We start from the raw sequence: 16,309 nt of genomic DNA, 5'->3' as shown, positions 1-16,309 counted from the left end.
ACTCTTAAAAGTAAATATTATTGGAGTTGGAATTCTGGCCTCTCATTCCAGCTTTGAAATCTGCATCCATGTCATCCCAGTCAAAGCTGTTGGGTATTGGTAGACAAATCTCTATTCCAGTTACCTTCTTTTTGCCCAGTAGCCTCTTACATATATGCCAGAGCTTATTCTGCTCTGGAGAGAGGCAAGAAAGGAGGGCTGACAAAGCCATTCTGTTTTTCAGCAGACAGCAGAAACAGGCAAATCGAGCCAAGATGACAATGTTAACAGCTCTTCATCATCAGGTATGTCTGTTTCTCCTTTAACTGCTTAAAGTCAGCTAGGTTCTTGTTCTTAATTCTCTGATAACTGAAGGATGAGAAGAGCTGGAAAGATAGAAGGGCTTAACAGTAAGCCAAGAAAAAGAAAAGGTGAGAAACTTGTTCTGTTTTTCAGAAAATGATGACTGTCCGGGCTACAAAATATTTGAAATTTATTTTAACATTACTGATTGATATTAAAAAAAAAAGTTTCATGAGGCATACCCAGTTAATTCCTCTGATTTCCTGGAAGAGGGGATGCAATACATTTTGTACAATCTGGTTCAGCAGATTGGCTCATACCAGTGCAAAAGCTGTGCTCAGATCACCAATTGTTCATGATCAATGTGCTGAGATGATAGCAAAGATTAGAGTTTGGTGAGTTTATTGGCTAGGAAATATGTTACCTGAGTATCAGAAAGGCATGTGAGTGTACTGGCTCAGTACTTTTATCTCACAGGAAGCAGAGTCCAGCTTTCTCTGAAGTGACTACATGGATTATTTTATTGTCTTGCTGTAGGACCAATGATGAGGATACTGAAAGGTCATTAGTAGTGAAATCTGTTTTCTCAGCATTATAGCAAGTTATAGAGATTTCAGATGATTGGTTCAGTGCCAAGACATGCCTCTCAGTTTTGTTGTTGACTTTGGGACTTAGTAGAGAAGCAAATATTTATTCTTTCAAGAATCCATTCCTTCTCTTGCATTCAAATATAACCATGAGTAGCCAAAGAAAAAACTGTCATTTACTCTAGTTGACTGAAAATTTTGTTTCTCTTTCCTGTTCTTCTCCCACAACATTTCTTCCCCTCATAAGCTTAATTCAGAAAAAAGCAAACAAAAAAGAAAAAAAATGCAAAAAAGAAAAAACTAAATCCACCAAAACCAAACACCTTTCTGAAAATGAAGAGGTTTAATCGAAAGGTAGCAGAGCTGTTCTACCAAGTCCTAAGTGCCCCCTCAGCTCCCACTGGCATCATCTCTGCAACATTCTCTAAGTATCTTAGTATCTTCTCTGTAAATATCTCTGCTCAGAGAGGAAACCAAAGACATTCTTAACGAAAATTCTTAAATTCTTTTATCTTCTCTGTTTGAGTCCTGTTTCTAAGAAATGAGGTGCCCAGTGGGTTCCACTATCAGGTGAAGCTCACATTAATAGGGAAGAGAAAATATGTAGGTAACCAGGCAAACTCAAAGATTCAGAAGTCTGTGAAATTCTCCAGGACCGGTTACAGGGTAAATAGAAGCAGAATTCAGGTGAGCACGAGGTAGAAGAACTCTTCTCAAGCCTTATCCCTATCCCACCTTTACACCTGCAAAAATCACATGCAAAAATTTTTTGGTGTGGCTTCTGTTCTGAAACGGAAGTTCTCCTTGCTGTTGTTTCAATGCTTTTCTAATTATTTTAGACACATATTTCACAATTCAATTATAACTTGCTCTGCTTCTCTTGCATTGATGTAAAGAGAATCACAGCATTGTCTGAGCAGGAAGGGACCCAGAAGGATCATCAAGTCCAACTCTTAAATGAATGGTCCATACAATGATCAAACCTACAACCCTGGCATTTATTAGTACCATGCTCTGACCAACTGAGCTCAGGGTCATGTTATAAAAATATATATGGGAAACAGATTGTTAGAAATACCTGTTGCTTTTATGTGAAAATAGGGTTTCCCTTTACAGGAGCTGTCTAGTTAATGCCTTCCATTTCAAGGTGTGTCAAAATTTGCTTGATAGGCCTGTTCCATCATAAAATAATAATAAATAAATGAATGAAAATAAATTATTATTATTAATAATAATAATTTTAATTTTAATTTTAATATATTTATTTTATAATAATAATAGCAGAATCTTTCAAAAGCAAAATCCCTTCTTCATGTGAAATGGCACTCAGAGGCAGAGGGCTGAAGTCCCCCAGCATGGTGGTGTGGCAGAGCTCCTTAGCAGTGTCTCCTGCAGCTGAGAGCTTGTTCCCTCAGCTGTCAGTCACAGGCTGAGCTGCAGTGTGTTATTACTTGGTGGCTGGGGTAACAAGTTGGAAAATGCTGCCTTTGCTGCTTCACAGGCCTGGCTCATGTATTTGCACTGTCAGACTGCCACAGCCACTGCCTCTGCTTGTTTTACCTCTCTGTTTACCTTCTTCCCTGCAGGACCTGTAAATTTGATATGAAACTAGAAAGAAACAGAGCCCAAACTATGCTGGAGAGAAATCATGTCGAGTTGCTTTATTTTAACTTAAATCCTTGTGGGGGTGGGAGAAGAATGAGGAAGTTGCGGAAACAGTTCATGCTGTTCCATTTTCACATAGATTCCTGGCAGCCCCTTCTCCAGGCCTGGAGGTTCAAAAGGGTAGCAGAAAAATCTGGAGAAATGCCAAGAAGACAGAGTAAGGGAAATCCTCACCGCAGTGTATCAAAGAAAAAAATGTTTCTATAATTTCCATATAATATAGTTTCTATATAGGACTGAGGGGCTACTTATGTGATCAGAACAGAGAAAGACCCTTTTCCATTCATGAAGATGCAACAGTATAGGTAAGCAGTATTCTTTAATTTATTTCATTTAAATAAAATATATTTGGAAGTAAAATAGTCATCTAATTATAATAAATAGTCAGATGTCTATTTGAAATACATAATTCAATTTTAATTAGTATATCTCTCGAGGTCTCCTGGCAGTAAGAGTGAAAAGGATGTAAACTTCAGGTTAATGAGAATCTAAGGGCTCACCAAAACACTGTTATTTCCCATGAACTGAGAAGTGTTTTTAAAGAAAGATAATCTCTTTCACACAAATCTGTCCATTCTCAAACTTGAGTAAAGTTAATTTACAACATGCAAATTAATGTTTCTGTTTTTATCATAGGAACACCACAGTATGGTAGTCCAGACAGCACAAAAGAAGGACTTAGTATTACAACTAAACTTTATTTTTTAATATCTAAGAGTTGGGTTCAGGCTGATTCCCTATATGATCTTCCATCTCTCTGTTGTGCCATAAGGGTGTTATACTCCTGCAAATGTGGCTACATGGGCAGCAAAAAAAAAGATGCTTAAGATCCTCATCCCCTACATCAGGAATATAGAGCTCTGAGATGTTTTACTGCATATTAAATGTTATTTCCAATAAACAGGAACAAAAGTCCCAATTTTAATAGTGTTTGCATATTCAGTGAGAATCTCTACATAATAAAGCCAAAGCATAGATCTCCATGGATTTGGTGTGCTTTAATTAGGCATTTCCTGAGCATCAGATAATATTTCAGTACTGTAAACCCAAGGAGGCTAGAGTGTGAAAAGAGGCAACAAACTTGAGAATGATTTTACTGGGGGGGATACCCTTGTAGAAGTCAGACCAACTCAATGTTCTGAAGCAACTTGAAAATTAAATCCCTGCATTAAAAGGATTGGTTTTTTATGCACATGTGCATGGTACTATGCTGAATGAGAAATATATGTCCTTTGCATACTTTTTATATGCTTTGACCTGTTACTTTCAGCTTTTTTTTCCCTTTTTTTAAAAATTATTTTAAAGTTGTTATTGCTGGGTGTGGCTTTTTTCTTTTTTGTGTCTGTGTTGGTTTTGGGTTTTTTTTGTTTGGCTTGTTTTGTTTGTTTGGTTTTAGTTTTCTTTGTTCTATCTCTTTAATTACAACAAATCTTGATGTACAGGCAGTAGCCAGGAGATTACTGCATCCTGTATAGTACCACTTGAAATGAATTAGACCTCAACTCTCAATTAACTCTGCTTAAATTGGCCAATTCATGTTCTCTGTAAAGGAACCAAAATGTTTTGTGTATGTTTCATGTAGGTCATTGTTTTCTTCTGCTTTGGCTGCAGAATCAGCTACTGCAGACTCTCTCTGATCTCAAACTTCATTCAGTCTTAGCATAATTTAGCAATTTGTTGTCTAAGAGACTGTAACTAGAATACTCCTCTTTCTACAAAGAGTTTTAAAGTACTTCACTGATCATTTTCTGCTCCTCATGCTAATCTCTGAGTTCCACTGAATTACTGCTGTTTGTACAGGGGAAAAAAAATGAAAAGGAAAATGATGTTCCCACTGCACTATATACAGACAGAAATTGAAAAAGGAAACAATGGGTAGAAAAACTAGCATCAACACAAGTAAAGGCTGACTAGTAGAGGGTGTAGTGAAAAAAAGAAATCAAAAAATATAACATCATACATAATCTCATTCCTTTAGAACTCTCTATATTCAATTAACTTCCTGTAACAAGTTCCCTTTGCTCCTGAAGCACAAACTGATTTCATGACATGTACTACATTTCAGGATAAAGAAAAAGCACAGGAAGAGCTATGGAATGCAAGATTAAGTTGTAGCTGTTAACTGCATAAATTAACATGTATCATAATATGTGTCCCTAAAGCAGAGAATGTTTGCAGCAGCAGCAGTGGTCTGGTTTGTAATTGCTGAAACAGATGAGATTGTATTAAGGGTCTGGTGGCTGATTAATTGAGATTTCTCACATACTCAGTTATCACCTGGCCACCAAGAAAGAGAGAAACATCTTTTGCTCACTCTATGTTTAAAAATAGAAATTTGTCCCAATTCTGTTTCAATACACCTTTTCTCCATTATGAAATCAGAATTAGTATCTTGAAAGACTTTTGTCTTTTGATCAACTGTAATCAAAACAGTCAGAATATGTAACAAGAATTTTCTTGGTGTTGCAGTTGTCAGCCTCTCCCTTCACATCTTTACCCATGTTTTTCTCTGGAAATAATGCAGGAGCTGCTAGGGAACTTTGAAATTATCCAGATTTTTAATACATCTCAAGTGGTGTTATAATCAAAAAGATTTTCCTGATTTTCCTTCATAAAAACCTTTTTATAGATATTTTCCAAGCCTTTAACACATTCTTTATTGTTTTGTTATTCCCGAAGAAAGAACTTATTTTCTCCAACTTCTGTAGGGAGGAACTTTGAGTCAGTCTATTTTACTTAAAATCTATTTCTAATTCCAGTCCTGAAGGAGCATAAATGATACTTCCGTTTTCTTCATCTTCTGCCCACAAATTTTATAGCTCTTTCTCCACATATTTAATTTCAATAATACAAGATTTCCTTACAAGCTACTGGGAAGGGTTGTTTCATTATTCTAACTTCTTCTTTGTAAAGTAGAACCTTTTCATTTGATGAAGCAAAATAATTGTTCATCTGACTTAAAGAAAATTCCTTGCCTGTGAATAGGTCAGTGATTCATATTCCACAGGAGTCAAGGTGGAACCTATTAATGAACACAATGTCTCACTTCTGAGCCTGCTTGATGATGCTCTTCAGAAAGAGATGCCTCATGAAAAGAGAGATACTGTTCTTAAAAGGATCTGGGAAGCTCACTGTGGCATTATTAAAATACTCTATTTTTACATGAGGGTCAAGCTGGAACAGCTCCAGTGGTAAGGCTGTGGCAGTCATCCTACAATGAGCACAGTTGGGTAGGAAATGTCTCCTTGACTTCAATCCCATTAATAACCTCCCACATGAGGGAGGTTTGCCAAAGGGTCTGTAATAGATTCTTTTTAGAGTTATTTTCTCTTGCTCCTGTCATTAGCTTGTGAAACTTCAGATCACAAGGTCTTTTCAACACATCTCAGGTAACTGGCATGCAATTCCTTTTTGCTTCAGATCTTGTTTGCTCTACTAATAGCAGTGTCTTTAAAAACAAAGCCACTTGTTCCTGCTCAAAAGAAATATTAGGCTGCATGAAGTATTTGGTTCAAGAATTGTCATCTTTTGCAGATTCCTGGGGTTTTGGCATCAAATGCTAAGGCTTTAAAACCCTCAAATATCACTGTTAAATGTTCGTAACATTTAGCTTGGTGGTTCAGCAAAAGTGCAAATATGGATATTACAAAAGTTGTTAATAATTAATGCCTTTTAATACAAAAATGTTCAAAATTGGCTTGAATTTATTAAAATCTGTCCCAACTTTAAAACTCCTTTTATGCAGCAATGTGATCCAATATGACCAAGAACACTCAGGATTTTAACAGACCTAATTTCAAGATAAAAAGCCCCAGTTAATAATAATGTTCACCCTTTAAATTGCCAAATAAGAAATACTGCTAGGATATTAAAATTTTTTAACACTGACTACACTGACTAATGTCACACACTTTTAGGACTTTAGTTGTTGCAACTCATTCTTATTTAACTTCTTCAGTTAGATTCTGCTGTCTCAGGAGATGGCAAAATGCTGGTATTATGATATCACTCCATGGATTATCTCTGTTCATCACTCTTCCTTTGTATTCCATTCCCTTCAATTAATCATTGTGCCTATTATCAAGTGTTTATGGGCATTTGTACCCTTTTATATCAAGACTGACTACATTATCTCTGTTTCTGGAATAATTTTGTTTATGTTTCTGTGTTCCTTTAACCACATCATTTTCAAGTGCCCAGCTTTGAATCACTTGACAATTTCTTCATAATAACCAAGCCTCTTCTGCTCCTTTGAATCTCTTCTATAGTCTCTGCTCTCTCACCTTTTAGGTTGTCTTCTCCTTCTCCCCAGAAGTGACCATGTCCTCCTTTTCTGCCTCTTTCCAGTCTGTTCTGATCCCTCCATCCACTCCACTGTTCATATCATCCCATCAATTCAATTATCATTCCCCTACAGCCTCCACCTCCTTCCATGTGCCATCCTTCTTCCAGTCTGATCACCTCACACACCTTGGGTCCTACTCTCCAAACCAAAACTTCTTGGTCTGTGTAATTCCTAGGCCCTTTCTCCTGCTTGTTGCTGATTTCTCCCTCCTTTTTTAAGTTCTTATGGATGCTGCTGCCACCCATACTCCAGTACTGATATCTTGCTTCCTTTGCTGGCCACATCTACTTTCACACCCATAATGCAGGCAGAGTTTTCCCCCAGTGGAGGTATCAGCAGAGCATGCTGATTTTTGTAAGTATTGTAGGACTGATTAGTGACTGCAAATCATTCCTACACTTTCCCATTAGATCTAAGAAGGAATATCTTTCCTTTATACTGTTGTCTGCTGAAAATTCTTGACTGACTGCAGTTTGGTTTTTTTTTCCCAAGCTGAACTTTTAAAACTATGACTTTTTTCCTGATTTTCCTGTGCACCTTGTGCAAAGTGACAGTTTACTAACTCATGTATTTGTCAACTAAGTTCTTCTATCATTTTCTGCCTTTTCTTTTCCATTTTTTTCATTTACTGGAGCCTAGGGCATGGTTGTCAAAATGTCTCTGCTGCTGGGTGTCATTGTTGGTGTTGGGTACATTTCCCTCATTGTACTCATTGTCCATTCTTAATTCATCTCAAATGTCAGGTTTTGTCACACCACCACCAGGTTCTCAACATCTCACCAGGTTCTCAACATCTTAAACTGACAACATCTGGAAGTTGGTGACTCTTGCACTATGAAGAAGGAAGGGGGAAATGTCCAACTTTGGAAAGATCTTTCTGTGTGTTCTCTTGTAACCTTTCTCAGAAAGGCTTTTGAATTGCCTAAATTCAACTAAATTCTCTAAATTCGCTGAATAGTGTTGACCAAAAGCATTTTCTTCTGTTTCAACAGCAGAACAGTTAGCAGCATAGTACTTTTTATTTAGTATTTGTATAAAGGGAGTTTCTAAAAACTTTATTTCTTTTTGAAATAACAGATTAACAGGATTATTTCATAGTCTGAAATTCTTTTCATATAACAGCACTTCCTTCTATGTTCATGTGTGTCATGGTATTTTTAAAAAAAATTTCTATCTTGGCTTAAATACCTACTACCAAATATCCCTGAAGACACAGTGACAATTATATAAATATTTGTATTTTGGCATTATTTGGCATTTCTTTAAGGATTTATTTAATGCATGTGTCTTCATTTGTTGGTCCAAGTCATCTCAGAGTAAAATAAGAGGGAATATGGTTTCTGGACTTGGTATTGATGATTTTCTTTGGTGTCGTCTCACTTGCTTTTCAAAGAAAGGTGACTCTTTTCTAAATTATAGATGTTTGTGATTTGAGTGACCAGAGCCTTAGCCAGCAAAATCCTTCTGGATTGAGCAGAACAGCTTTTCAGCAGAAATATTTCTCATAAATCCCTTTCTTGTAAATATGTAGACAAGCTCTTTCTTCCTATTCTCTCTGTCCTCAATGATGTTACTACTTTTGCTCCAGAGTAGATAAGTCACTTCCATAGACAGATTGCAAGCATGCAAGTAAGAGGGGTTTATGGCCTTTGAATCTGCTTCAAAACTGTCATTATAGGAGTGTTAAAATCAATTCTTATTTATATTTGGAGGATAAAATTACTAGCTAAAAGCTGTTAGATATTAGTCAGTAATCATCATCACTATAATGTTTTCCTTTATTTCTTGGGAACACCAGTTGTATCAGCAAGTTACTGGTTTTAGACACTACTTTTACCATCCTGCAACCTTTGTAGGGGCTCATCAGTGGTGGGATTTGACCTTTTTGTATCCAATGACTGATAGAGATAATGCAGGAATAGGCTGTAAGGGACTTGAGAAATGAAAACAAGGGCTTATGTTTGTAATGTAAAACAAATGGAAACCAGTGAGTAGATGACAAAGACAAAGCAAAGGGCTTACAGAAATGATCTCTTGAGCAATGCTTTGTGGGGAAATATTGATTATGTGAGATTGCCTTTGTCATGACCAAAGGCAAAGGATCGCAGATATTGATACGTGGTGAAACTTTAGACAAGAACTCTATCTGTGAAGGTAAGATAGGAAAGCAGGTTCTAAAGTGTCCAACAGAACATGAGAATCTAGGGCAGTCAGAAGTCACACACAGCTCAGTGACAGACAGGGTGTTGTCCACAGAAAGAAGAGAGTAGAAAAGCTGGTAGAAGAGTTTTGAGTTACTCTGGGATTGTGGTCTGAGACTTGGAAGACCTGAGAAGTAAAACAGAGTAATAATAGTGATAATAATAAAGTGCAGCACCAAATGTTGGTGTATCTGGTTTCCAATTGTTTGGTTTGCAGCTCTGCAACAGGCCCCCTCTGGGCTCTTTGATAAACCACTGAACCTTTCTGTGTCTTTGTTTCCCCATCTGCCAATGAGTGATAAAAATCTACTTTGCAGGTGTATTGTGTGGCTTGGTTAATGAATATTTTGAAGGATTTTTTTGTAGTCATCAGATGGCACAACTAAAGGAATGCTAAAACTATTAGTTAGCAATCACCACTGAAATCATGAAATCAGAAAAGGCCCTGGTTTCTGAAGCTCCATGTACTTAATATAAATTACTTTGTAATATATATCAAAACTCCTGGGTAACATAATAACCTGGGACCAGAAGGGAAAAAAAAGATTGAACTAAAAAAACTCCAAAAAAGATCAAGTGTAACTAATTTTTAGTTCGTTATTCACACCGTGATGACAGTAAAATCTAGAGTAAAGAGAATGCTTAAAAAATTACCTAGAAGAATTAGGGCATGCAAAATCTGTGCCATTTATTATCTCCTGACAAAAAGAACTCTGAAATCCACTTATATAGAATCTTATGTCATGTTTCAGCTGAAGGAGAATGCTGACTGCAGCAGCAATTAGGCACAACTAATAATATGGAATGAAAAATGAATATTTGTGGTATGCAAAAATACATAAATAGACTATACTTCTAAAAAAATGAATGAGAATGGGGGAAAACCACCAGCAGTGCTGATGTCACATGAGTCCTTCTCACATTCTGGATTGACTGAATTATTATGCATTTTAAGTATTTTAGGTGTTCATAGAATGTCCATCCCCATCAATCATTTTAAAGTGTTTATTGTGAAGTGCAGAGATACAGAGAAATGTATTTTAACCCTGAGTTGCTAAGTCTTTTTCTCATGCTTTTCATTCTTACCATCGTTGATCTATTTCCTCTAGCATCTTTTCTCCCAATCCTAAATCCTTATTTCCAGTAATTTATAGTGCAATATAATTATGAAAAGAATTTTTAAGATTGATGTTATGTATTATTGGTTGTGGCTGTTTAACAAATCAGCCTGTTCTATTTGGATTTATTGTTGTGTACACAGTTTTGTGAGGAGTAAATTTTCTCCATCATGTTAGCTGCTCGTAACCTGTATTTCATATATGCTCCCATATGACTTACTCCAGACTTTAAAAAGTACAAAGCAAGTTTTTTGTTACCTCATTACTGAGATAAATCATGTTCCACTCCTTTGACAACAAAATATTTGGAGGAGGCAGAGCTGGAATAGGGTGAAACTAAAGGTTGTGATACCAGAGCAACAGCAGAAGGTGGCAGAACCAGGGTTTCTTAAGCATGACCAGGAACATCTCCAACAGCAGCCTAAGGAATGATTCACTTCCAGAGAGTGGGTTACAAGGAGAGGCCTGTAATTTGACAGATTGATTTGACACCCCTTAATTAAACACTTTCTTTAAATGGAAAGCAGATTCCTCTGTTTCTATTGCCATCCATGCAATTTAATCCTTCCCTAAATTCAAATACAGTTGTCACAACTAGTTCTTTTTCCCCCCCTCTTGTTGAATCACACATTTAATGTTTTCACCAGCTTTTCTTTACAGGCTCTGCTAGTGTCCAAAAAACTAAAAATATTGTTCCTGAAAATTAATGTAAAATTTTAAAATAATTTTCTTTGTTTAACAGATTTCCTACATTTTCCAGAAAATCAAGCCTAACTTTGTGTTGTGGGAGACACACTGGAATCTCTGTGTATCATTTTCCAGCCCTCAGATAAGCAACTGGAAATAAAAGCATGGCTCTACATCAGCATGCTGGCACCTTGTTTTAGCTAATGAAGCAACAGTAAAACTCAAGGTAAACTAAGTCTGCCAAAGCTACCTGAAGTTCATAAGAGTAATTAAATTATAAACCCAGAAGAATAATTAAAATATGTAAAACATCTATTGATCTTGAGCATCTGGTGACTCATCAGTAACCACAGACACTAAACCAGCCTGCTTTAACATGCTGTTAATTTGCAGCCTTTGATTAGCTAGATTTTTTTGGTATGTATCCATGAAACTACAAGGATCTTCCCTGCCATTCATTATATTGCTTTTAATAAATGACCTCGGTTTTGTATGCCAGCAGGAGGTTTGCAACACTGAATGTTCCTGTCAATTGAAAATTGATCTTTTCCACAGGATGTTCCAAAAGATTAAGCAGGTATCTTTAGGCATGAGACCCAGGTCACCTCCATCCTGTAAGTAGCATGTATAGTTTTATTTTTGGGTTGGTTTTTGCTTTTTTTTTTTTAGGTCTGCAACTTCAGCCAAGAACAGTGTCTTTGAGATGACAGGATTTTACCTCTTCTACTCAGAAAGGTTTTAAAACAAAAATGTAACTCGTCAAGTAGATAGATACTTGAAAAAATAAATAGTCTCAGTAGAATATGACTCAGTGGAATAGTCTCAGATGGATAATGACTGCACTTGCATCAAGTGGAAGAGAAAAATACCTTTCTCTATAGAGATGTTTCATAGTATATTAATCTTTGTGAGATTATTTTTTTTCTCTGCCTCAAAACCTACTGCCAAACAACCGACCTTTTTGTTTCAAATAACATATATAGTTTGTGTTTTGATGGACTAGAACCATAGGGCCAGGTCATGCTCTGTTAAATGCCTTCAATGGCAGCAGAACAGAACTTGAAATAATGTCAGCCGAAATATCTTGCTGTCAAATTACCATTTCCAAGTATGAATAAACTCTGCAGTAAAAAACCCCACCAAATCCTACAAGGCATCCTGGAGAAAAAAAAATAAAAATCAACAGCAGCAACAAAAACAACCCAAAAAAGCCCGCCCCCCAAAAAAACCCTAAAAAACCCAAATAAACAAACAAAAAAACCCTGACCAACCAAAAGAAAAAAAAAAAGAATAGAAAATCTTATATGTAGTATGGTTATCTAGAAATTGTAGTTGCAGATTGCATTACAATTTGCATGTGGATACAGATTCATAGAAAGGTACCTAAGCTCAGGAGACTTTAGAACAATTTTAGTCCATTTTGAGATATTGATATTTTTCTCATTAAATACTTCTAATATACAATATTTCTGAATGTCTGTCTTTAGTGAGAAATCCAGAGGAGATCTCTCTTTTCAGGCAAGTTGCTTTGCAAGCAGACTTGGTGCAGACTGAAATCCTGGGAATGGTTGCACTTAGCCCTGGAGGGCAAAACCACTGGGCTTGGCAAAACCCAAAGTCAGCACTGTGTCAGGAGAGTCTGAAGGGCAGCACCTGCCCAGGCACAGGCAGGAGGCACCATCAGTCACATCCACAATCCTCCTTGCAAATGTCCATGCAAACCTGACTGCTGCATCCCACTCTGTGTGTGTAATGTGTGTGTAATCAATCATTTAACACTCTAAACCCTGGCAATGGCTGTGCCCATTGTATTGGATTTGCTTTTGGGAGGTGAAGCTTGAAATGCAGGATCTAGTCCTGGAACTGGTGCAAGGTAGAAGGTGAAGAGGTGATGGAAGCCACTGCTTCAATCTTCTCTGGACTCATTCCATTTTACTAGTTTAATATTGTCATATATCAAATGAGTTGCTCATTACATCAGGTGAAATGCTGCATTTTGTTTCCTCTTATGCAGGGCCTCATTTTTTTAAACCTTTGCATTTCCACATGGTGTACTCCTTGACCATTTTTAATTGAAAGCAGCTGTATTAATTCCTTCCATTGCAGTTCTCAGCTCTGCAATTACAGCATTAACATTGAGCTTTTCAGACTTGATAACAGATTCTAATTTTATCCCATCTGGTTTATTGTGAGGATTTTTTTTTGTGCCTGGAGGTGACTTTTCCTTAATCATTTCTTCTGCACAAAATTGCTAGTAGGAGCTTAAAAGGCTTTCTTTGCTGCAAAGACCAACTGCTGGTTTCTTCTCCACCAGCACAATGTACCAGCAGTTCTCTGGATAAATTGTCTAGAAGGCAATCATTTGGAAGCTCTTGCCAAGCTAGAGAGGTTATTAGCTTTTGATCTCTCTTCTTAAATAATATCACTGTAAAGTTGCCCAAGTGTATTGGCATTAGATCTCTACTGGGTTTTCTTCCTGAGAGGGAAAACTACAGAAAGCTCCTTTTTTCACTTAGCAAAATAAAAATTCTTCAAAACTAAGGCTTCAGATATTCACATGAACCTCCCACTCCAGATACTACAGGTGGGAGTGTAAATGTGAAGGATCAAATGGGTCCAGCTGCCAAGTGGGAGTGAACAGGAAAGGAAGGAATATTAAGGGAAAACAAACAAACAAACAACAAAAAAAAAAGCAAAAAAGCAAACAGAAAATGCAAAAAAAGCAAACATAATTTGTCTTCATCAGTAATTTTTAAAATTCTTTTGAGACTTGCATTTTATCTTTGCGCTTGTGTAGGGAATGGCATTTCTAACAGTGCCATAATGAGATGCTCAAAAACAATGGAGTGATTTAGCTCAGGTTTAGGCTCCTGATATCCCCAGGCTGCCAGTTAAACAAGGATAGAAGATGGGAATTTCATTATTTGTTTTTAAATACAACATTTTCTGAGTGGTTTTATGTCTCACTTGTGCTTACTCTGAATGTAGAGTTTCTGGGGGCTACCACAGAGTCTCCAGCTATCTTTTTGAACTTGTAGGATCTATGAACTTTGTAGGATGTTACACTAGGTGATACCTTAGGGATACTATGCCTAGGAGTCTGGTCTGTAGCTGCATATATATTCCTTATATTATATAGAACTGCAGATAGATTTCCAGCCATTTTATTTTCAATAGTAATGAATTGGCAAACAGCTGTATGGCTGCCTAATTAAGCAATATGTATATTCTTTAGTTGTGTTGAATTTTAGGCATGCTAATAAACCTACAAGGTAAAAGAAGCCATTAAGTCCTTGTGAGTTTAATGAAAGCAGGTTCAGTATTTCTATCTCAGCCTTGCAGTGGAATATATTATAGTGTATGTGACATATATAAGCTGATATTTTATCAGTTTTGACATCACTAGAGTTGGTGATTGCTAGATCTTTAACTAAGTATAGTTAAGGTCATGACTGTATTTTTTTATGTATATTTCAGGTTTGTCTCATTGAAAGACAGTCAGTGAAAGTGACACTATATCCAGAACTTGTCTTCAAACTATGGGGAAATAGATCAGTGTTTGGTTCAGACTTTATCACTCAGTCAAAGCAAATTTCTTTTTCATCTAAGAAAGTCTGATATTTTGGATGAGACTTCTTCATTTCAGTTAGCTGGTACTGTAAAAGTCCTTTAGATTGTTATTCAGCGTTACGTGCTCTTTGGGAGTTTGAAATAAACTACAGAAGTTATTGCAGTTTGTTCTCTATATTTCCTGTGGATTCTTAAATGCTCTGAGTTTCTTCCTGCTTCTCCCTAGTTGAACTGTAGCAACCAATATTGCAAAATTCCTTACCTGTTGGATTGAGTCCCAGCATAACTATAATAACCACACTGGCTTTTGTGCTTTCTCTGAACAAATCTGTTCAGAGGAGGAATTTCTTAGAGAAAAGCTTTTAATGCCTTTTTTGGTTTTTTTGACAAGGGACTATGTCTCATCGCAAATGATGTAATTTCTGCTTTTCATTATATATCTTTCTGACTATAATTTTTTCAATAGTTTTATCTAGTCCCAATAATGTTTTTCAATGAGCTTTATAATGTCTATGGTCCCTCAAATGGGTACTCAGTCCTCATCCTCCCCCTCCTCTCTCCCTGTTGGGCTTTGATAACCTAAACTTTCTTCAGAAATTAAATAATTTTTTTTCCCCATATCTAGCTGCCGGTATTCCAATTCTATACCATACCTATTCTCCCAGCCCTAGTTTAGGTGAAATTCTATCCATGCTATCACCTGAAAAACTGCATTTAATGTTATTGTTCACATAACTATCTCATGCATGTTTTTGAAAAGAAATTTTAACTTGCTTTCAACCATATGTTTAGAGTCACCCTCTTGTCATGCTTCCCAATAATATTGTTGCAATGCAGTACCTTTGAGAACTAAAGACCAAATTCTTTACTTTTTCCTATATTAGTCAATGTGTGAAAGCAAACACCAAAGCCTGTAGTACCCCCAAATAACTCTGTCCTCCACCTCAATCCTCAAGAGGTTCTCATTTATCATTGCACATCTTAGAACAATTTAGACAGATTTTCATTTATGTGGAAACACTTTTTTTTTTTTTTCTGAGTGAATATTGAATTAATTTCTTGCAAATAAATTTTTTTGGGGCATCATATCAAGCGTTTAGCAAAATCCAGAAAAATTAAATTTACCGTCTTCACTTTGCCACTCATTATTTTACTGTCTCTCTTCATATTATCTTTCTCTTCCATGTTTACCTCTAATATGGCATATCTTCTGCATGATAGATAATGAGCCTATTTCTTTAGTGGGACACATCAATTTTGAGAACAGGTGGTCAAGCATCTCTTCCACTGACACAAGGAAAAAGCTGTCTTGACTAGAAAATAAGTCTGTGGTATGTAAAATACAGTACCTGCCACCTCAAATTGAATGGAAAATGTTCTGTGTCACTTTAGCTGTGGCTCTAAACTCAAATTGTATCATGAGCATAGCTGTTTTGTTTTGACTTTTCCCTTTATATTGGCAGCTGCTAAATAAAAGTTGTTTCCATTTCCTTTTTTCTGCTGATTGAGTGGCTAGCTTTAAGTCCAGTTTCTGAGCAGCATCTGGCACTTTTTATGCAGCCATAAAATATTTAAAAAATAAGGTGAACCACTTTTGGCAAGCCTGTTACTTGAAACCCAAAGGGGAATTCCAGAATCTATAGCAAGCTTTATTATCTCTCTGCCAATGCAGCACTTCTAGTAATGTGAGCCTGGCTCCTGTGCTAATACCAAGCAGGCAGAGAGAAACAGATGACCCTTGTCACAGTATCCTGCCCTGACTTTGGCCTGACAGGTACTGAGCATCTCCTGATTAAGCAAAATTCTCAGCAATTACAGCTGAGATGCAGAGGGACGCCTCGTTGTGCTGTCATG

This window comes from Agelaius tricolor, unplaced genomic scaffold (genome assembly GCF_023055355.1).
Source record: "Agelaius tricolor isolate 1412-34295 unplaced genomic scaffold, bAgeTri1.0.p SCAF_9, whole genome shotgun sequence".
In the NCBI taxonomy this organism is placed as follows: domain Eukaryota; kingdom Metazoa; phylum Chordata; class Aves; order Passeriformes; family Icteridae; genus Agelaius; species Agelaius tricolor.
This window is presented reverse-complemented; position numbering follows the sequence as displayed.